This window comes from Panthera tigris, chromosome A1 (genome assembly GCF_018350195.1).
Source record: "Panthera tigris isolate Pti1 chromosome A1, P.tigris_Pti1_mat1.1, whole genome shotgun sequence".
NCBI lineage: Eukaryota > Metazoa > Chordata > Mammalia > Carnivora > Felidae > Panthera > Panthera tigris.
In genome coordinates, this window is record NC_056660.1 from 211,428,884 (window position 1) to 211,451,352 (window position 22,469).

Genomic DNA, 22,469 nt, shown 5'->3' on the forward strand with positions numbered 1-22,469 from the left:
TATCTGCCTTAGGTTGGACAAGTGGGGTGTTCTGCTGTTTTCCCTACTTTATGTGGTCAGGCTTCAATATTTTCCTTCCTCTTTTTAATCCTCTTGATGAACTTACACTTAAAAAATGAAAGTTGCTTGTTGTAGGAAGATTCCAGCTGGTTTCAATGAGGAAGCAAGACAAGTTGGCCATCACTTATGTCCAGATCTCTCATGCATGTGCTATTTGAGTTTTTATATTTCCTCAAGTCACCCTGTATTGTGCAAAGGTGTTATGATGTCAGAATCCAATAAATAACCAGAAAATGTGCTCTATTTCAATGTGGCAATTTCATATTCTCTTGTCTAATACTGGAAAAAAATGCATTTCTTGCATATTTTGATTACATTATAGTGCTGCCAGTCATATTATTGTGTTAAGGTGGTATCAGCATTCCAATTATAAACTTTGTCAGGCTTTTGTCCCTTGGCTGTAAAATTCTGCCTGAAGTCTGACAATTGCTCTCAATCCCAGAACCATTTAGGAAAGAAGAAAATAAGTTATCTTAAATTGAGTAAAAAGTTAAAGAATGTAAATAACACCAAAACCCTCCAATTGTTCAAATCTAGATGCTATTTTTCATCAACTCCAAACCATAAAGCACAATTTTTTAAACATTTTTTTTAACGTTTATTTATTTTTGAGACAGAGAGAGACAGAGCTTGAACGGGGGAGGGTCAGAGAGAGAGGGAGACACAGAATCTGAAACAGTCTCTGAGCTGTCAGCACAGAGCCCGACGCGGGGCTCAAACTCACGGACTGTGAGATCATGACCTGAGCCGAAGTAGGACGCTTAACCGACTGAGCCACCCAGGCACCCCAGGCACAATTTTTGAATTCAGTACATCTCTCCTTCTGTATGACTTTGAGTATACTTTAGAAGTTCATTTTTAGATCAGAGAAGGACATTTTATCTCTACAAATAAACCAAGTCAACATCTGAGTGAGAAAATAATTCTATTTTTAAAAACATCCTTGTTTTTTGGGGGGCGCCTGGGTGGCTCAGACGGTAGGCCTCCGACTTCGGCTCAGTTCATTATCTTGTGGTTCGTGAGTTCGAGCCCCGCATCAGGCTCTGTGCTGATGGCTCGGAGCCTGGAGCCTGCTTTGGATTCTGTATCTCCCTCTCTCTCTGTTCCTCCCCCACTCACACTCTGTCTCTCTCTCAAAAATAAATAAACATTGAAAAAATTTTTTTAAAAATCCTTGTTTTTAACAAAGTTTTGTAAAGTTTACACAGTGGAAGGGCAGACAACATTAGGGCCCGAGAGGAACCATTTGTGTGTGTTCTCATGCTTTCTTCAACCTTTGAGATGAACCCACAGAAATCCTGTTTCAGTTGCCTTTTCTTTCAAGTTACTTGTGGATTTTTCCCTTTTTAAAGTTTTAGTTCAAATTCTACTTTTTACTTTAATAGCAAGGGACTTCTGGGGGTAGAAGTGAACAGAACAGAGATGCACATCAAATTCACTTTATAAAAACGTCTCATTATAGCTTATCAGTAAGTGAGCCAGGATGTTGTGGAAGTAAAATGCTTTTTCAGTTGAACTGTCTTTCTGGAAAACTTTAATTTTTAGCTGCCAATTTGTCTGTACTTCTCAGTTTTTAATCCACTGGCTCAATGATAACTTGGGTGACCCTGAGGCTTTTGTTGAACTTACTTTCAGAGATTAGGGCTCTAGTTGGGCACACTCCCCTGCTGGGTATATTTTCTGCTCTTACTGACTTCAAAGCAGACTGAGCACAGAGAGAGATAATAAGCATAGTGGAGACATCTGAGCCAAATTTGTGTCCAGAATATCGTGCCCAGGGTTCTTGGGATGAACTAGGCTATGTATGACTTTTAATCACCTTCAAAGCTGTGAATAATAATAGTTGGTTTCAGTAAGTTAAATTTAAATTGAAAGCCAATCTGTTGATAAAATAGCAGATGTATTATGTGACCCCACACTAAATATGCTTCCTGAAAAAATGACTTCATTCAATATTCTACAAGCAGGGTAAGGAATATGGGATGGGAAAGGGGATGAGAAGCTATCACCACCTTGCTGGGTGAGTTTCACTAAGTTGCTACACTTCTCTGAAAGTCAGTTTCTTTCTACATAAAAAAAAGCAAGCTATCATAATAATAGTTGTTTTTTATAGTTTTGCAGGGATTGATTTTTTTTTTCTGGAAAGGGCCTGATAGCAACTATTATAAGCTTTACAAACCACATGGTCTCTGTCTCAAAAGCAGCCATTGGCACTATGTAAATGAATAGGTATAGCTGTGCTCTGATCCAACTTTATTTACAAAAATTGGTGGCCTGCAGGCCATAGTTTGCTGACTCCTGGTTTAATGCATGCTTGTATACTTCTGTGCCAGGAAGGTATTAACTACTTTACTTATAGTAGTACACCTAATGAGGTAGATACTATTATTGTCATCAGTTTTTGGATGAAGAAGCCAAAGCTCAGAGAGGTTAATTCACTTCCCCAAGGACACAGTGCTAGTAAATAGCAGAGCTAAATTTTGGCATCAAGTCCACGTGCCTCTTCCTCACTCTTTTCTTTAGAGAGACTTGCCTTCTTACCTGAGAGATCTTCCACAAGGGAACTGCTGAGCCCCGGCAGTGTAGACTAGGGAATATGATCCAAATCTTAATAACTCCAACTGATGAGTGCCGCAAAATAGCATCAGATTAATTTGCCTCAGAACATATTTTCCAGATGATTCTTGGAATTTTGCTCAGTAATGTGGGTCAAAATAATTTTTTTTCTGATATGCAACTATTCTTGTTTCACTCACATTTTAGCTTCAAGGGGAAGGATTCTCCTTCTCTATGCATGTATTTAATAATTTTTCCACTTGTTTTTCTCCCTTGAAAGCAAGAGAACTATTAAGATGTACTATCTACTTAGTTCTGCATTTCTCTTTTTAAGTGGGAAAAACTCAAAGCATATTTTCTTTTATCCAGTAAGAGAAAAAAAAAATGGAAACAATGAGAAAGCCTTGGCAAGTACCATAGAGATGAATTGTAACTCAACATGAATGTCATTCCCATCCTCTTCTGTGATTTCACAACCATTGAAAGACTTGCATTTTTAACTGTATGGCATTTGTAATGTGGAAGAGTATATGCATTTTTACAATAAGGTTGTTGGATTGTTACTCAGGCAGAACAGCTCATTTGGCAAGGCTTAGAGGTATACTGAGAATCCAACTTGGTTTATCTCCATCAGGCAGGGGAGAGCTCCCCCAACATCTCATGTTTTCCAACTGGCTCTGCCTGGCTCCCAGGGCAGGCGGGGAGTGAATAAGAAAACAGTAGAGTATTGACTGGAGAGTTCCCACATTTTCAGTGTGATAGAAGGAATCAGCTGTCAAATGTTTCTATAGATTGGCTGTGATCTGTGATGCCCTTCACAACTCTCCTTTTAGATTTCCCAGGAGATCTTATCAGAGGGCCTCTGAAAGGGAACATAGGCTTAAAGAAAGGTCTGTAATGTATCAAAGATTCCCAATGAACCTGACCTAAGCAGGATGAACTTCTTTTCAAAGGTTACCTCTTAACCAATCAGGGCTGGAAGGGCACAAACAGACCCTAAGGTCTGGACTTCTAAGACAAAGTACACATACATACCCATGCATGTATGTGTCCTTGTTGGGATGCCTGGGGCATCCTTTATGATGGAGCCATTCTGGCTGCCGAAGCCTCATGAGCTTGCCCTGGTGTTTGGATTGGTTAGAATTATGAATGTTTTGTGGACAGTAAGCCTCTTTGGAAATTCTTTGAGGGTCTTCTTGATGAATTCTGTTGAAGGTCTGATTCAACCAAACCAGTATTTATAGTTTATTTTCTGGGAGTAGAGATGCAAGGTGCATAGTTGCCACTCACATCATCATCAGGCACTAATTAGGGACCCATTTCGGGACAACACTGTATAGCAGTGCCATCACCTCTCTTTCCAGAGTCTCTCACTGCCAGGAATTTCCACATTTTGAGGTCCTGATGATGAACCCTCATTTTTATGTCTCACTGAAGCCTGGCTTTTCCAGGCTTGCTACATATCTCTGTATCTTACTCATTTCTTGTTGCTTGTGTTGGCATAAAGTGCATTGTTTTTAGAAAAATTAATCTTCCATTTTTTTAATTGTAATTAGATCTGAAGGGGGAAAAACTAGATAAAATTTCTCATTGCTTTTTTTGTCCAACAAAGGAATACCAACTGAATCAGATACTAGGTTGAATTATGGTTCTCTAGGAGAAGCAATTAGTGTGTATAACGTTAAGGTGCATTGTTTCATTAGAGATAACATTAAACTTTTGAAGACTAATGTTTCAAGGAGAACTTCTTACAAATGAAGTAGAAAGTACATATTAATAATAACAGGATATAGAACACATGTAAACCACTTCATCTCTTTATAGAGATACCAGGACAAAGATGTAATATTTGAATTCTTAAATTGTCTGGACTGTTCAATTAATTATCTATGTATTGATGTAGAATTGATCTTCTAGGAAGTTATAGGGCTGATTTTTATTATTATTCATAGAGAGGGATAATTACACACTTTTTTTTCATTTCTGGTAAAACTTATTTTGCTGAAACAAGTGAAAGATGCATTAAGATTAATACCACTTCCTCCCTAATAAAAATATTTTTTCTGTTTATAATAATAATATATATTCACCCTGTAACATTTGGAAATAGATAATATCATATGAAATTATATAAAAATATTCATAATCCTATTTCCCATAATAACCACTGTTACCACTTTTGGTGTATTTTCTTCCAGTCCTTATACATGCACATGTACACCAGTATGCATATATCAGTGGGGTGCAGTAAGAATATTAACGGAAATTTAACTGGATTATGTCCTCATCTGCATAGTTCCAGCCTCCAACTATAGCCTTCTAGCTCCACTTTACGCCAATTACTTTTGGGAGTTTCTGGGGGTGTCCCATATGAACTCATCAATAGTTTCTCATGTGCTGTTTTATTTCTCTCATTGTCTTCTGCCCTTGCTTCCTGCTCACTGTGGAATCCTCAAAATCTAGAAGAATGGCTGACACAGAGATCTATTCAATAAACTTTTACTGAGGTGTTCAATACATGAAAGGACTCCTTGAAGGATATGCTCCAACAGTGTCCTGACTGCTGGTACTCTCTGAGTAAGTGCTGTCTGTTAAGTGTTGTCTTCTTATGCTCTTCCTAATTTTTTCACTGTACTGAAGGGATGCTTCACACAGAGGTGTGGAGAAGGCTCTGCTTCCTAGCTCTCCACTGCACTTTGTCACCTAAAACATCAATGCCTCACTGAGCAGGTCCCCACGTCTCATGGAGTCCCTTTGAAAACATTTCCTTTGAGTTCTACCTGCCGTCCCCTCTTCACTGGACTCAGAAATAGGGTTGGGGTTGATATCTGAAACAGATGCCATCATGTCTCATCCAGTTTGGTGTCCTACTTCTCTTCTCTCCCAACATTTTGATTCCAGAGAAATTCGGTTATAAGAGAGAAAATAAATTACACAGTTGGTACTCAGCAAATCTGTTTAGAAGGCTTGAACAGTTGGCAAATCACCTCAATGCCTTAGGGATGTGTTTTGCCTGAGAAATGCCTGAGGAAGTGGGAGAGGACAATACTATCTTAATTTCCACCTTGACTATCAGTCTGTGATAGTGGTACTAAGTAATGTATTAGATTTGTACTTGCCTCTCTGCATTTTTTTAACCTCAAATAGATCATTTCATTCTCTCTCTACACATATGCATGCACATACATACATTGGAAGGATCACCTCCATTCTTAATAGACTGATGGGATAAGATGTGGCTTCTCTCTTTCTCTTTTTTCCAGGCAATCATTCTAAGAAGCTCACAATATTAGTGAGCTGACTTCCCTCAGCTCTTTCCTGAAAATGTCTTGTCAATGGATCTTTTTTAGGTTTTGATGAAATTTTCATATATTGAGTTTATTTATTTAATTCAATTTTTTGAATTATATAATCAGATTCATTTTTCTTATGATCCATTAATTCATTCACCGATGCTAGACTCATCTCTTGATATGCAGGGAAAATGCAGCTTGTGCAAGACAAGGAATCAAGTCCATTTTAATATTCAAGATCAAATACTAAAGGGAAAGAAGTGATGAAATTTTCAGTTTTAGAAACACAATGATTGTTTTTATTCCTAACACTTTTGTGTGTGGGGATTTTTTGAATTCATAAATTGAATCATAAAGATCATGGCTTTTGGGACTGGCAGCTCCAAGGGTGCCTGAGAGCTTGGGGATACTTTTCACCTCTAGCAAAGCTGCTCTGAAAGGCCCTGAGCCAGGAGGGTATTTTGCAGTTGCAGATTGAAGAACAAAAGTAGGGACAATATCCAGAAAAGAAGGTAATCTGGGACTCCTCAGAGTGATTTTGAAAACTATCCCAAGTCTTATTTTTATTCTTTCCCTACATGAACTCAGTTCCTGGCTCATATCAGATGCTTTCCTGCCTGTCTCCTCTCATGTCATTCCTGACTTGGCACCAAGGCCATGGGAAAGTTACCACAGCCCTTTCAATCCCTTTCTTGAAGCCACCTGTGATCTTTAAGGTCTGCCTTGAGTTCCTTTTCTTAGTTGCCTACTCTGACTATTCCAGCTTCCTTCACTCTGATCACCTCCAGATTTTGCAATGTCTTACACTATTTATCAGTTAGCTAATATTTGGTATTGGTCCAAGTTATTGACTTGGAGTCAAGACATTTATGCTTTAGCCCAAATTCATTTACTAGGTAGATGTCCTTAAGTCGTATCACCTTTCTGACTTTTCTGGATCTTAGTTTTCTCATTAAAAAAACCAGAGGGGTAGGTAGATCATCTCTAAGATGCCTTTAGTTCAATTCTATTACTTCTGTTGTTCAAATAGATTTTAATTGCACATAGAACCATGTCAGACCCTTCTATCTTTAATATGCTTAGCTGGCTACTGTATGCAAAGGTGAACTCAGTAAATGAATTATAAGTAGTAGATTCAAACCCCCGGAAAGTGCAACTATTTTAATTTTTATTCTATTCTTATATAAATAGGGGAACTAATATCAAACATTTATTGTTGTGTTTTGGATGTGGTCTACAATCAGTCCCAAGGTTTTCTTTATTTCCTGTATCCGATAGGATTGTAAAATGAGAATTGGTGGTCAGAAGATGACTCTGAAACCCTATACAATTTTAAGTATGTCTTCCTGCATGGCAAAAGTTATCCGCTGGGGCAGCTTTGTCTCTCTAGAGATACATAGCAATGACTAGATATTTTTTATTCTCAAAGTTGAAGAAGGGCTGCTGGCATTTAGTGGGAAGAGGCAAGAGATGCCAACACACATTCTACAATGTACAGGACAGCCTCTTACAACAAAGAATTCTTTGGTCCCATATGTCATTAGTGCCAAGGTTGAGAAACTCTGCTATATGGCATACCTATTAGGGACAGAGATTATATCTTATTCATATTTGCATATTTGTTCCCTAGAGATCAACACTCACATCCCTCCCAAGACTTACCTAATTCTGTCAGTCTGATTTTAATATTGGGTACATTTGTGAAACTACAATTGTTTCAAAGTTGACCACTTATGTGGACCTCTCATTTGGTAATTTTTAAATTATTAAAGGATAAAATTAACTAGAACAATCACCATTCTAACAAATAAGATGTGGCATCAAACCTTTAACACAATAATTCTCCAAATATTGAGCCTACATAATGCTATTCACAAATAATATCTTCTTTTTATAGTGAACTCACTGAAATCAACATTTCTCCCTGGAGTCAGTTTATGGCACCTAAATTGCATGACTACGAAGCACATTGCAAGATCTGAAGGTCAAAGAGTAATGATATCCAGTTTTTCTGTAACTGAATTAGTGAAGACAGAAAGAGATTTGGTGCTACACCTCAAATGTTCATATTTTCATCCTTCCAACTTTATCTTTGGGTGTAGCATTTTTTTTAAACTATTTGAGAATTTATGTAGGTTGCATTATTTGCCAATTGAAGGTGCAAACATTTCAAAGATGCTAGTTCCCAGACTGATTGATCCATTCAACCAATTATGTATAAAGTGACCACATGTACAAGGTCTTCTATGGTAGATAAAGATGGAAGAACGAGGAATCTTTTCTCTAGCTAGTGTATGGTCAATCAGGACAGGTAAGACATATCTCTATATATCTATAATATAAAAAACAAAAAGTTTATAAGACAGATGCAAATAAAGATCTAGTTCAGAGGAGGGGATATTGTTTCCCACTAGTGGGAGTTTTTTTTGGGGGGGTGGCAGGATAAGCCAGGAAGTTTGGATTCAGGAAATATGGACAATCTGTACAGAGAAAGTGCTCAGTAGTCTTTACAGTTCCTGGCCAATAACAAAAGCACCATTTGTGGGAATACAAACTGGTGTAGTTACTCTGGAAATCAGTATGGAGGTTCCTTAAAAAATTAAAAATAGAACTACCCTATGACCCAGGAATTGCACTACTAGCTATTTACCCAAAGGATACAAAAATGCTCATTCGACAGGGCACGTGCACCCTGATGTTTAGCAGTGCTATCAACAATAGCCAAATTATGGAAAGAGCCCAAATGTCCATTGGCTGATGAATGGATAAAGAAGATATGGTATATCCATATAATGGAATATTACTCAGTGATCAAAAAGAATGAAATCTTGCCATTTGCAAAAAAAGTGGATGGAACTTGAGTGTATTATGTGAAGTGAAATAAGTCAGGGAAAGACAGATATATGACTTCACTCATACGTGGAATTTAAGAAACACAACTGATGAACACAGGGGAAGGGAAGGAAAAATAAGATAAAAAGAGAGAGAGAGGCAAACCATAAGAGACTCTTGAATACAGAGAATAAACTGAGTTCCTGAGAAGTGGGTGGGGGGTAGGCTAAGTGGGTAATAGGCATTCATTATAGGGGGCACTTGTTGGGATGAGCACTGGGTGCTGTATGCAAGTGATGAATCACTGGGTTCTACTTTTGAAACCAATAGTACACTGTATGTTAATTAACTTGAATTTAAATAAGTAAATAGATAAATAGCACCATTTATTTGTGTGTGGAACTCCTTAGAGCCTTTAATATTGTAAGTGAACCTCAAGAGAAGATTATGCAGGACATCTCAAACTTATTAGTACACGTGTCACTTTATTTATTTGTCAGGATTAGAATTCCATAAGACACATTCCAGAAAATGTCATTCTACTCTGAAAGAACTGAGTGAATGTAGAGGAAGGCAGGCCTTTGGATATCTTACAGCACATTTGGGGAAGGGGAAAGGAAGTAACAATTCTCATGTGATAGGAATTGTGCTGCATTTTGTACATTACCGATCCCGTGGGCCACTATAAAGCCTCAGCCCAAGGGAAGGGTTGATCTAGAGACCAGAGTTGAGCAGAAAAAGGACTCAAGAATTTTGAGTGGTATGTAGGATTACACATATCTGTTTCATGTCTTCATTGTAAACCAGAAATCTGGTTTAGTTTTCTATTAACATGCAGACTGCTACATCACTTCCTCTGTTCCTTACCTGCCACTGAACAGGAACAGTATATAAAGAGAAGGTTCTAGCCCCCCACTCCACCCCATTTTTCCATTTCCAGATCAGGGATTTAATCTTAGGGATTATACTTTGTTTTTCTTTCTTTCTTTTTTTCTTAATGTTTATTTCTGAGACAGAGAGAGACAGAGCATGAGTGGGGGAGGGGCAGAGAGAGAGGGAGACACAGAATCAGTAGCAGGCTCCAGGCTCTGAGCTGTCAGCACAGAGTCTGATGTGGGGCTTGAACTCACAAACCGTGAGATCATGACTTGAGCTGAAGTCAGTCGCTCAACCGACTGAGCCCCCCAGGCGCCTCTACTTTGTTTTTCTTTTAAAAATAAAATACTGTTGCACTTTTGAAAGAGGTACACAGTGCTTCTTTAATTGTAAGTAATTGTTTCATATGTTTGGCAATAAAGGCCACTTGGAATTGAGGGGTCTCTAGGTGAAAATGTGGAACTCATTCTGATAACATCAAAGCCTCCCCTGTCCTCTCCAGAAGGCAGAGCAGACATGTCAGCTTGATCCAACATGCACTTTTTTTGCAACAAATGGATTATTTATTGTTGTTGCACACACTGACAAGCAAAGAGACAAGGCAGGGACTAGGGAAGCATCTTGCCAAATGACTGCCTCCTCTAGACATCTGTATGGGAACATTATAAAATCATAGAATGCCAGAGTTGGAAGGACCTTGTGGCCCAAATAGAAGAAACCAGCTCCCCTAGACAATAAAGGAGGATACTGAGGTTTCTCAGAAAGCTTGTGACCTGTCTTAATCAGGCCATAAAGGCAGATTTTGGATTCAATATCTCACTCCTAGGTCTGCATTCGTTTTCCTGCACCATAAATTAAAATCTAAAATTTGGATTTTATTATACTACAGTCACTATTCACACTTGGGTTTTAAATTCTTAGTTTGTTCAAGTGTAAATTGGGATTCCCTGCTATCCTTTCCTTAGACACAAGATTTTGCAGGCTTCTAACTAGAAACATTAGATGGTTCTGGCAAAGTTGGGTTTGAATGGAATGGAACACAAACAGATTTGCAACAGTATTCAGTTTTGTTGAAAACCCACAGAGTTTGAAAAGTACTATACAAAACTGCCAGGTAGGAATATATTCAGGGTTTTAGTGAATGCAATATTGAGAACGTTTTTGGGGAATTTGGACCAAACTGTTCATTGCTTGACTTGCTCAGCCCTTCTCAGGAGTACTAGGGAAGTTTGGTAGAAAACATTGGAAATCGGTTTAGTCTATTAATAGCCCACCTGGTGAGATGGAAAGCCTCCTAGTGACTAGAAGAAAACCTTTCTGTCTTGGAATTAGTCCAAATATAAGAGCATAACAAGGGTGGAGACAGTGCGTAGACAATGCTTTAAACAAGAGAATTCCAGCTCTTTCAGGAAGTCCTCCTAGATAAGTCAGGGTAATAATCAGCCAAAACAATCTTGAGCTCATGCTTTTATTCTCAATATATTCAATAAACAATTAGCAAACATTACTAAGCCTCTTCTGTGTGCCAGGCACTGGGGATACCATGCCTTTTAGAGGTGCTCTTTCTCCTTACCAGGTTGTGTTCTATCATGGAATTTCCAGAGGATCTTTGGAAATTGTCCTTGAGCTGCAGTTCAAGGATACTACAGCAGGTGTCCAGGTGCATCTTTGACTTGTTGTGGAAGGAAAATTGAATGTAATCCACAACTGAAGTTCAAATATCAATACATCTGTCTGATGCATGGGGATAGGAGATAAAGTGGCAGTTAGGGATCATGGATCCCCTGAGAGAAAATGATTGTGAGTAAATAAATTGGGCTCGTTGTTTCAGATAGAACATGGTCATGGTCTTTATACTAGAGAGTGTGCAGTGGTTCCAGTGTTGGTATGAGACTATACTTGACCCAATCAATTCTCCCTCACCTTCCATGGGTGCTTATTTCATTCTATCATGTATTATGCTATTTACGTGTCTCTTTTTCTATCTAGACCATAAAGCAGGTCTATCTAGACTTAAAAGCAGGATATATATATTTAAAATAGTAACTTTTGTTTTTTTCTCTTACTTCAAGAGAAATGCATGTGTATTAACAGACACTTAGAAAATAAATATAAGTAAAATGATGAAACAACTAGTTAGTGTGGTAATGCATAACCTTCTAATATATATATAGAGAGATCTAAATATATGTATATATACATATTCACATGCTCATACATACATGAAACAATCACATAAATGGATAATAAAGTTGACTATAGGTATACTACCCTATCTACCTAAAAATAACCCTATATCTTTGTGTCATTAAATATCTCCAACACCATCATTTTTAAGTAACTTCATAACAATCCATGTTATAGATATACATGATTTATTTAATCAATTTCTTGCAATTGGAAACTATTCATAATTGGACATTATTCCCTTATTTTAAAAAGTGCAATAAATACCATTTTGCTAATTTTTCTACATATCAAAGATTTCTCCTTAGAACAGATTTTTAGAATAAGATTCATTGGATGAAATGCACAATTAGATGAAATCTGACAGATATCTGCCGTTGTGTAACAACCATTATAACCATGATCTAGAACTTTCGTATTACTTCAAAAAGTTTCCTTTTGCCATTTGCAGTTCATCCCTTCTCCCCATTCCTTCATTAACTACTGACTTATTTTATTTATTTATTTTGGTCTGACTTCTGTTACTTAGCATAATGCTTTAGAGATTCATACATGCTGTGTGTTTATTGGTAGTCCTTTTCTTTCTTTTTTTTTTTTTTTTTGTTGAGCAATATTCTATGAGTGCATCCCAAAATATTTATTCCATTTACCATTTGGTGAATATTTGTTTTTTTAATCTCCCAATTTTCAGCTATAATGAGTAAAGCTACTCTGAATATATGAGCACACATCGTCATGAAAGCATATATCTTCATGAAGACATATAAATATTTAGAATCTTAGTTGCTGGGTCACATGTATGCTTAACTTTGCAAGAAATCCAAATTTATGAGCATTTCAGTTGTCCTACATTCTTGCCAATTCTTGGGTATTGTCAGTCTTTTTGATTTTAGAAGTTCTAGGGTCCTAGAGTATGAGTGGTATATTTGATTATGGTTTTAATTGCATTTCCCTGATGACTAATGAGGTTGAGCAGTTTTTGCCATTCATATATGTACTTTGGTGAAATATCTGCAAAATCTTTGTTCCTTTTATTGTTGTCATTTTCTTCTTAATGAATTGTAACCAGTTTAAAAATATAATTTGGGTAAGAGTCTTCATTAGATACAGGTTCTGCAAATATCTGCTCCAATAATTGTTTGTGGCTTCCCTTTTCATTTTCTTAACAGAAGGGCCTTTCTTTGGAAGGACAAATGTTTTCAATTTTAACGAAATCCAATTTTTTCTATTTTTAAATATTTTATGCTTTTTGTAACCAATTTTAAAAACTTTGCTTAACAAAAGGTCACTAAGATATTCTCCTATGATTTCTTCCGGAAATTTTATAGTAGCTTTTATTAAAACTATGTTTGGTTCCATAATCCGTTTCAAGTTAATTTTTGTATATTGGAGAATGTAAAGAGTTTTCTTTTTTGCATATGGATATTCAGTTATTTCAGCATCATTTGTTAAAAAGATTTCCTTTCCTTCACTGAATTGCCTTGGAACATTTGTTGAAAATCAATTGGCTATATATATGAAGGTCTCTTTGTGAAATTTTAATTCTGTTACTTTGATCAGTATGTTTAACTTTATGCCAATACCATTCTCTCTTGTTTACTGTAGCATTATAGTAAGTCCTCAGATTAACTTTATCCTTTTTTTCCAAAATTATTTTGGCTACTTTAGTTCTTTCGTATTTCTATATAAATTTGTGGATCAGTTTGTCAGTTTCTAAAAGGTATCTTCTTGGGTTTTTTATGGGAATTTTATTGAATCTATAAATTAACTTAGAATTGCCATCTTAACAATATTGAGTATTCTGATCCATGGCCATAGTATATCTCTCAATTTATTTATGTCTTTTAAATTTTTTCAGCAATGTTTTATAGTTTTCTGTGGATAGATGATGCATATATTTTGTTGTTTATACCTAAGAATTTTATGGTTTGATGTTATTATAAATGATAATTTTAAGAATTTCCATTTACGGGGCGTCTGGGTGACTCAGTTGGTGATGCATCTGACTCTTGGTTTCGGCTCAGGTCATGATCTCATGGTTTTGTGGATTCGAGCCCCGTGTTGGGCTCCTTCATTCTGATGGGTGCAGAGCCTGCTTGGGATTCTCCGTCTCCTTCTCTCTCTGTCCCTTCCCTGCTTGCACTGTCTCTGTCTCTCTCAAAATAAATAAATAAACTTAAAAAAATTCCACTTACAATTGTTGCTGGTTGATAGAACACAATTGATTTTTAAAATATTGATCTCATAGGAGGGCCTGAGTGGCTCAGTCCTTTGAGCATCTAACTCTTGATTTAGGCTTGGGTCATGATAGCACGATTTGTGAGATCGAGCCCATGGTTTGTGGGATTCTCTCTCTCCCTCTCTCTGTCCCTCCCCTGCTCACACACGTGTGCTCCTTCTCTCTAAAAATAAATAAAAATAAAACTTAAAAAAAAATATTGACCTCATAAACTGCAAACTTGCTAAATTCACATATTAGTTCTAGTTTCTTTTAGGTAGATTCCTTAGGATTTTCTTTAGTCATGCTTTATTCAAATAAAGACAGTTTTATGTTTTCTCTCCAATCTGTATGCCTTTTATTTCTTTTTCTCCTTGAGGGAGAATAGGGCAGATACTTAAGCCATCTGGAATGGCTTGAGTGACAGGAGAGACAAGTGACCTTGGGATCAAGGGATGGGGCCAGGATAAGTATTACCTCTGGCCATTATTTGCGTGGTTTGAATATTCTGCTGGTGCCAAGGGAAAAAAATATGTGGGCCTTATGGCTTGTTCAGCTGTGGGGTAAAAGGGTAAACAAGAGAGGTAAGGCTTAGAAATTGTTAAAGATTCAACATCAAAACTGGAATCATTCTATTATAGTTTGATTTGCTAAAATAATTTTTAAAAATTGGAACATCAGCAACAGGAACTTCAAAGTTGGTGGTTTAGGAACAAGATGACTCCATTGGTTTGTGGTTTTAATTTCATCTAGATGGCCTTTAGGAACTTTAAGGAATTTAATAACATGGACAATAAGAAAATAATATTACCAGCAGTATGCTGTCAACTGTAAGCTCCACCTGACCACCTAAAGACCCTTTCCCTACTTCATCTTTTCATCTGGCTTTATTTTATTTTATTTTATTTTATTTTATTTTATTTTATTTTATTTATTTCATTTATTATTATTATTGTCTTATTTTAGAGAGAGAGAACATGAGGGGGGAGAGGGGCAGAGGGAAAGAGAGAGAAAATTTTAAGCAGGCTCCATGCTCAGCACAGAGCCTGATGCAGAACTCAATCCCACGACCCTGGTATCATGACCTGAGCTGAAATCAAGAGTCAGATGCTCAACAGACTGAGCCACCCAAGCTCCCTTCATCTGGCTTTATTTTAAAAGGTGGGTGTAATCCCAGACAATTATTCTTTTGGCCATCAATTTTCATCTTTTTATCCGGCCAACCCCATCACTAATTGCTCAGTTGGGGAATCCAATAATTTTTTTTTCATTGTTTCATGCAGACTAGAAATACTAGTATCAGAGATGATTTTACCTATTACTAAATGAGTCTTCAATAACTTGATTTCCTGCTGTTGTTAGTAATAACTTCTCTCTCCTTTCCTTTCTCTCTTAAATTCAGAAAGCTCAGCACAGAGGCCAGCTCTGATCTCTTCACATTTGAAATCAACTCAGTACTTGCATTCTTGAACTTCCTCCAACCAAATTACTAGACGAATGTATTCCTGAGGCAACTGCTCTGGTGATTACACTGATTTTGCCTTTTTTCTGGTGACAGGTGTTAGGACCATGACAACTATGACTCACTGGGAAAAAAGAAATCCTAAATCAAATTCTGCCCAGGACGTAGGCATCCAGGCTGTCTGGTGTTTGCCATGTTTACTCGTGCTGCAGAAAGGAGATCTTGTTTTCCCAGTCATCACTTAGGGACACCCTCACCAGGCTGTCTGTCTGGCCTGCCTGGAGAATGCTGGAGATCTGATTTAATTCTTCCTGATTGCTAAGGGTAAAAGAGACCATGTCCCCCCGCCCCCAACCCCAACCCTGAGTGCAGTTAGCTTGCAGAGCAGCACCACTGGACTTGCATTCAAGGGTAGAATTTCTGTCATTAGTAGAGAGGTTAGCAGTTTCTGACCGGAGAGTGAGTAACACTAAAACTGTAAATACCTCAAATTTCTCTACCCTCCACAGATAAGATGTTTGGGAACAATGTGTCCTCAAGAACTTGGAATCTCACTAGGGGTATAAGATGGGTAAATGACTCATCTCAAAAGGATCTCTTAGTGTGAATTAAGAATCCTTATAGGAAAAGTAAAAACTATGGAATATAAAGTGATTGCTAATAAATAATAATAAAATAATATTTCACTACTATGCGGCAGATATCATAGTAGTATTATCACATACTGCAAAATAATTACTTTAATAATAATAATAATAATAATAATAATGATATCATCTAACATTTCTTGAACACCTACCATATGCCAGGCAGTACTAAGTGTTTTTATAGACTACTTCATCATTATTCAAAGTAGGTGCTATTACCATCTCTATTTTTAGATAAGGAAACTGAGGCTCAGATGTATGAAGCAACTTGACCACGATTCCACTAATGATGAGTGGCATATCTGGGATTCTGAAAGTCAAAGTTATATTTCCCCCTCTTCTGTGTGATTACTCTGTAGACAAATGCCTACAGGATTTGAAATGGGATGGTGATCAGAGACAACTTCAGAGAAGAGGTCAAACGGGATGGCTTTGAAGAATTAGTTAGAATTGGGACAATGGAAACAGTTAGGAGAGAGGGGACCTAGCATTGCAGGTAGAAGACATAATGGATAAAGGCTCCGTGAGCATTGTTTTGTCTTTATTCTGTGAGCTCATCTCCCCAATGTCCCCTGCCTGTTCATACATCTTGGACAGGTATATGAACTACCGTATTGGGTTCTGACACGGTTGTTTTGTTAAGACCACTCTATCATGACTAGGTAATGGGATCCCTTCTAAAGGGGGATGGATTTCTGAGTACCTCATTTATGGAAGAGAACATTCTTCTGATGGAACGTTGATTCTCCCAGTTTTGGGGAGGGAACATCAGCTCCTTTCAAGTCTACATCTTTGTGAGTCTGGACTTTGAGATGGGTTCAAGGGCCTTACTGAGCGGTAAGGAAAGATTCTTACTTATATCTTGAGGCAGAGGGTTCATAGTAAGCAGTCTTCCCATAGAAGATATTTTGGAAGACACAGCTGAAGATATTCTAGAAGACAGATTATCTTGCTTCACTTACTCTACTTCCTTTTTGTAATGTGAGGACTTCAGCAAAGTTTTATTTAAATGCTTAAAATTGATCTTGGCAATGTTATGCCATTTGAGCCAAAACCAGTAAGGCCCCCTGAAGTCAGGGTGATGAGGGTAGCAGTAATCCATTCTCTCTCCCCAGCAGTATCTATATTATTACTAATCCCAACAGTATCTGTATCAACATACATTTTGAAAATACTGGCACTTGTATATGTGAGCTATTTTTTATGTATTTTACAGAAAGTGTAGTTTGTGCTTATGGATTTTCTGATATTTTTGCAGTAACTCTGGAGCTTCCCTCCCAGGTAAAGACACACACACAAACACATACCTATCTGCCTCCTAGCCTTAGTGACAGAGTTGTCTTATTATATATTTTACCAAATGCCTCATAGGAAATGGAGGGCTGAGGTTGCAGTAGGAAGGCCATCACAGCAATGACAGTCTTTTACAAGGCGCAGAGGCAGTGGCCACCTCCCTGCTTTCTACAAGTACATATCCCTGCTTTCTCTTCAGTACGTATTGGAGAAAGACCAAACTTCTTACTCAGGGATTTGAAAACTTCCCGGACAGAGCCTAAACGTCCATTTCTAGATTTTTTTATTAGAATTTCCTTTACCAAATGCTTTCTTTTTCTGCCAACACTCATTTTTTCTCATTTCTACTTCTTGCTTTATATAAAATACCCTCCTCGTGAAAATACCTGCCAGTCCCTCAAAGCCAGGTTCACCTCTTCCCTGAAGCCTTACCTGACTTGGTCCTCAGCCTGTCTCTTACTTCCTGGTACCATTCATCTTGTTACTTAACTATACTCTTATTTTTCACTTACTTAGATTTACTTCGATTTAGTTCAGTTCATACTTGTTAGCACTTTCAGAGTACCACACAGCAGGCCAGTTTCCAGGATTATAAACAGAGTGAAAATTCTGTCTCTGCTACTAAGAAACTAAGTAGTTTCCTCTTATACATTTTAGATCCCCGACTTTACTGCGAGCATTTTATTTTTATATACCCTATTGCATCAAGCAGATAGAAATAGTTTAAAAATACATTTGAATCGAGATAATAGGAAGTCACTGATGAGATCTCTCAGGGGTTATGTATTGAAAGTCTTAAATCTTAAAAATGATTGAATTCTGTGGCTGTAGATTTCCCTTTGACCATGGCGAGGGGGCTGATTAGAAGACAGTCAGGTATTGGCTCAACACTGAACCTGTTTAGGGAACCCACCCTAAGCTCAGGTGGAGGGTAGAAAGGCAAGCGATCTTTCCTTAGGGGTTCAAAGAGGGAGAGACTGATCAAAGAACACCGCAGAGCTAGACTATGAAGGGTCTGGGTGCCTAGCACCAGTTCACTGTGTTGTTTGTAATGTATGAATGCTGACAGGATCAGAAATGACTGGATTTGGGGTTTAAAGAAATGGATACCTCAATTTCTTCTTGGCTGCGTCATCCATATGTCCACTTTGGACTGCCTCTCTTCCACATCCTCTGTTGGGCACACCAGACTCTCCCAGCAATTCCCCGTAGGCTGGCAGAAGGGACTGCCCATGAGAAATGCCCAATAAAATATGTCACTTGACTTTAAGTTTTCCAATCGAATGACCCCAGTAGGATCAAGCGACTTTTCTCCCAAAGCACAGATGGCAATGGAGGAAGCAAGAAAAGCGGAGGGCCCTTGGCACACAAGCATTTCATTTATATCTTATCTTTGAGCAGTAAATCCCACCAACGCTCCAGTGTTCCACTTGTAGGAATACTCACACACACCCACTGAGAAGACCTGCCTTACCTTCCAAACTCATGTGTGACAGATGCAGAGGAATCAGGGGGGAAGAAGTGAACATTTCCATATCTCACTAGTGAAATAGTTAAAACTGGAGCAAAGCCATTCCGAATCAATAGCCCTTCTTGGCTGTCTGCCTTAGGGAAATTGCTTCAACTCCTTGAATTTCAGTTTCCTCACCTCACTTCTAAAATGTGGATAATAGTAACTATGCCACTAGAAGTTTTACTCAGGTGTTCAGTGTCATCTTGTTTGGTTTTAATGTTATAGAAAGATGGGAAGTTCAAAAGGTAATGTTCCTGTTCTCTGGCACATTCCACATGTCCTGTATTCAGGAGTTTTGTACTCCCTGGTTCCTAAAGGAATTACGTTTCTTTGTATATTAGGCATTCCCCTCTGCCAAGGCCATCACCACCCAGAGCTTTGTTTGGAAATCAGACATAGCTGTGGACAGGAAAGAGGAAATTAAGTGGCGGCTGATTTTTAGTTATCTCAGGTGGGTTAAGCAAAATTGGATTTGAATTAAAAAATTAAAAGCATGTGATAGTATTGGTACATCAGTGTTATGGAAGAAGTTCATATCGGAGTTAATGTAAGGGCTGAAATCAGCATATGTGAAAGTACCTAGCCCAATGCCTGACTCAAAGCCTGGTCTCAAAAAGTGCTTATTTCTCTTTTCTGCCTGTTTATTTGTACTTTGTTATTCAGGAAATGCCTGTCAGTTGAGCCATTTGAAATCCAAATATCTACCTTCTATTTAGACCAGCTATCAACAAACTGGATCACTTGTACCCCTAGTGTGCACAGAAACTCCTAGAGGGGTAGAGTGGGTTGAGAGAGATTTAGGGAATATGTTTCTAGATCCTCAAGCTCTACGTTTACTTTTTCCTATAATTGATCAGCCTGAATTAGATGTCATTCTAGGTCTCTTTCCCCATTTTCCTTTCATAATCACCCTTCTACCACTTGACAGAAGAGAGGCATACCTCCCACCATTTCTGAATCTTACTGAGTCGGAATACTGTGTTGCCTGGGGAGAGGTTCTCAAATAAAGCAAAAAACAGAAATGGGAAAAATATGTGTTGGCAGAAAAGGAGAGCATTTGGTAAAGGAAGGTGCAATGAAAAAAATCTAGAAAGAGAAATGTAGGCTCAATTTGTGAGGTTTTCAAATCCTTGGCTGAAGGATTTCTCCCATATGCACTGAAGAGTCTTTGTAGAAAGCAAGGAAGTTGCCAATGCCTCTGCATCTTGTAAAAGACTGTCATTGCTCTGATGGCCTTCCTATTGCAACGGAGCCCTACATTTCCCATGAGATATTTTGTAAAATATGTAATATATATTTTGTAACAAATATATATGTTATATGATATGTAGTATATATTGTGTTTATATATTATTACAAGATATATGTCTAGTAAAATTTTACTTTTTTATTCAATAATTATCAAATTTTGTAATATATTCATGTTGTTTGGAACAGTTTTGTGCTACTAATAATCTTAATGTGTAATTCAATCTAGAAGAAATTATAAACATAAGAGTATTATGGAAATAGGAAATTAAAAATATAAATACATATTTGAATAACATGTATACTTTTGTCGTAGAGAACTATGATAGGGTGATCAACAAAGCATGGAGATGTATTTCTTTTTTTTTTTTTCTTTCTTTTTTAAATGTTTACTCTGAGAGAGAGAGAGAGAGAGAGAGAGGAGTGGGGGAGGGGCAGAGAGAGAGAGAGAGAGAGAGAGAGAGACAGAATCCGAAGCAGTCTCCAGGCTCTGAGCTGTGAGCACAGAACCTGAAGTGGGGCTCGAACCCCTGGACCGCTAGGTCATGACCTGAGGGGAAGTCAAACGCATAACCAACTGAGCCACCCAGGTGCCCGGAGATATATTTCTTTGAACAAATTCTATGAGGGCATTCTCTTTAGTGACTAAAAAGTAACAGTGTGAAATATATGTTAAAAGCAGTGTTCATTTACCTACTTTCAAGTGGATGGATATCAAATCATTGTAGCATTTAGATTTCATTGGACAGATGTATAAAGAGAGTTTTGTTTTTATATGTTACTATTTACAATACACTGGAAATATCAACCTTTGCAATGATTTAAATTTATGATGAGAAATTTTAAAGGACAGAAGTTAAAAATGTGTGAATGGGTACTTAACTTTCAAACTTTGGAAGTAAATAATCCAAAAAATTTGAAGATTACTATTACAGGTAGCGTGCAAAATGCAGTTTGGTTAAGGCTGGTGCTCTCCTTACAGTGGGTAGCCAGGAGTAGGTGGGGAGAAGTGGGGAGAAATGGGGAGCAGTGAAGCAGGGGAAATTGTACTACTAGATGTAGTACAGTGGACCTACCATAGAGGGGCGCTGGAGGACTGGAAGACAGAGAGGCGTCGGCTGGGATGGGCGGGACACGAGTGGCTCTTGGAAAAAGCGCGGGGCAAACAAAATGGCGGCCGTTCGACTGAAAGTGGCGGCTCCGCAGAGATTTGGCCAGGTTAGTGACAGCGAATTGGTTTGGAGCAACAGCTGCTTCAGGACAGGCTTCCAGCGAGATGGGACATGAAGGGGTTTCAGCCATGCCCCGTGGGTGAGTTGGAGTCAGTGCTAGTGGAAAGGCGTCTTTTTTTTTTTTTTTTTTCACTTGGGAGATGCGGAAAGGCCCGTTTTTGAACACTCATGGCTCAACTAACACAGAGCAGTCTGTGTGTCTTACACATAGAAGTGAGAACACCTCAGAATTTCACACACTACTTAGGAAAAGGTGGAAGGTGTTAGTTGGTTGCCATGAATGGGTTTGCCAACCGAAGAAGCCCAGGGACCCTTGGTGATTATGATGACATCCGTGTAAATACGAACTCGCTCTCCAAAGCCAATCGATATTTGGTTAATTCAACTTCTTAACTTTGGGAAAGAGTACTCATATCTCAGAGTTCTCTGATCTGCTGGGAAAGTAGGGGCTATTTTCCATGAAAGTAGTGACCTGGGAGAGTTCCTGCAAGGTTTCACAGATTATGGCACTGCAGAGACAGTTTCCTAAGTCTTGATTTCAGGTGTTCAGTTGCAGCTTGTTTATCAGATTTGAAACAAATCTAACTAGTCAAGTACAAACATAAAAATATCCCCAAAACAAAAGTACCTGTTTAGATTATCTCTAATTTCACATTATCTAAACCCTGATTTCTATTCCACGTTCTCCCTTTCTTTTAGTAAATGAGTGATCATATGATTTTATTTATATTTTGTAAATACTCCCAAGTTTCCCAGAAGCTACTTTTGCCTATAGAGGGAAGTCTAACTTTTTAGTCTGGTATCAGAGGCCTCCATAATTTGCCTCAATCTATATTTCTTATTTTATTTTCCATCATTTTCCCATGTGAAACAGCGGCTCAGTCTGGCTGTTTCACTGCCATCTGAATATTACATGAGGGTACAGTAAGAGCCAGATTAATATACAAACAAAGGATGGTAGAATATCACTTTTGATAAGGCGATAAAGGAAGGTTTCATAGAAGAGACGACATTTGAATTGATCTTTGACATGCTGGATTTTTTTTTTTTTA

At 37.9% G+C, this 22,469-nt stretch overlaps 1 long non-coding RNA gene across 1 annotated transcript in view; it reads left to right on the forward strand.

The window, feature by feature from the left end:
• LOC122241296 overlaps positions 1–22,469 on the forward strand; it is a 152,562-nt gene that overhangs the window by 20,046 nt on the left and 110,047 nt on the right. The window contains exon 3 of the long non-coding RNA XR_006221350.1: positions 5,080–5,193. This is a non-coding gene — a long non-coding RNA (uncharacterized LOC122241296). The remainder of the gene's footprint in view (positions 1–5,079; positions 5,194–22,469) is intronic.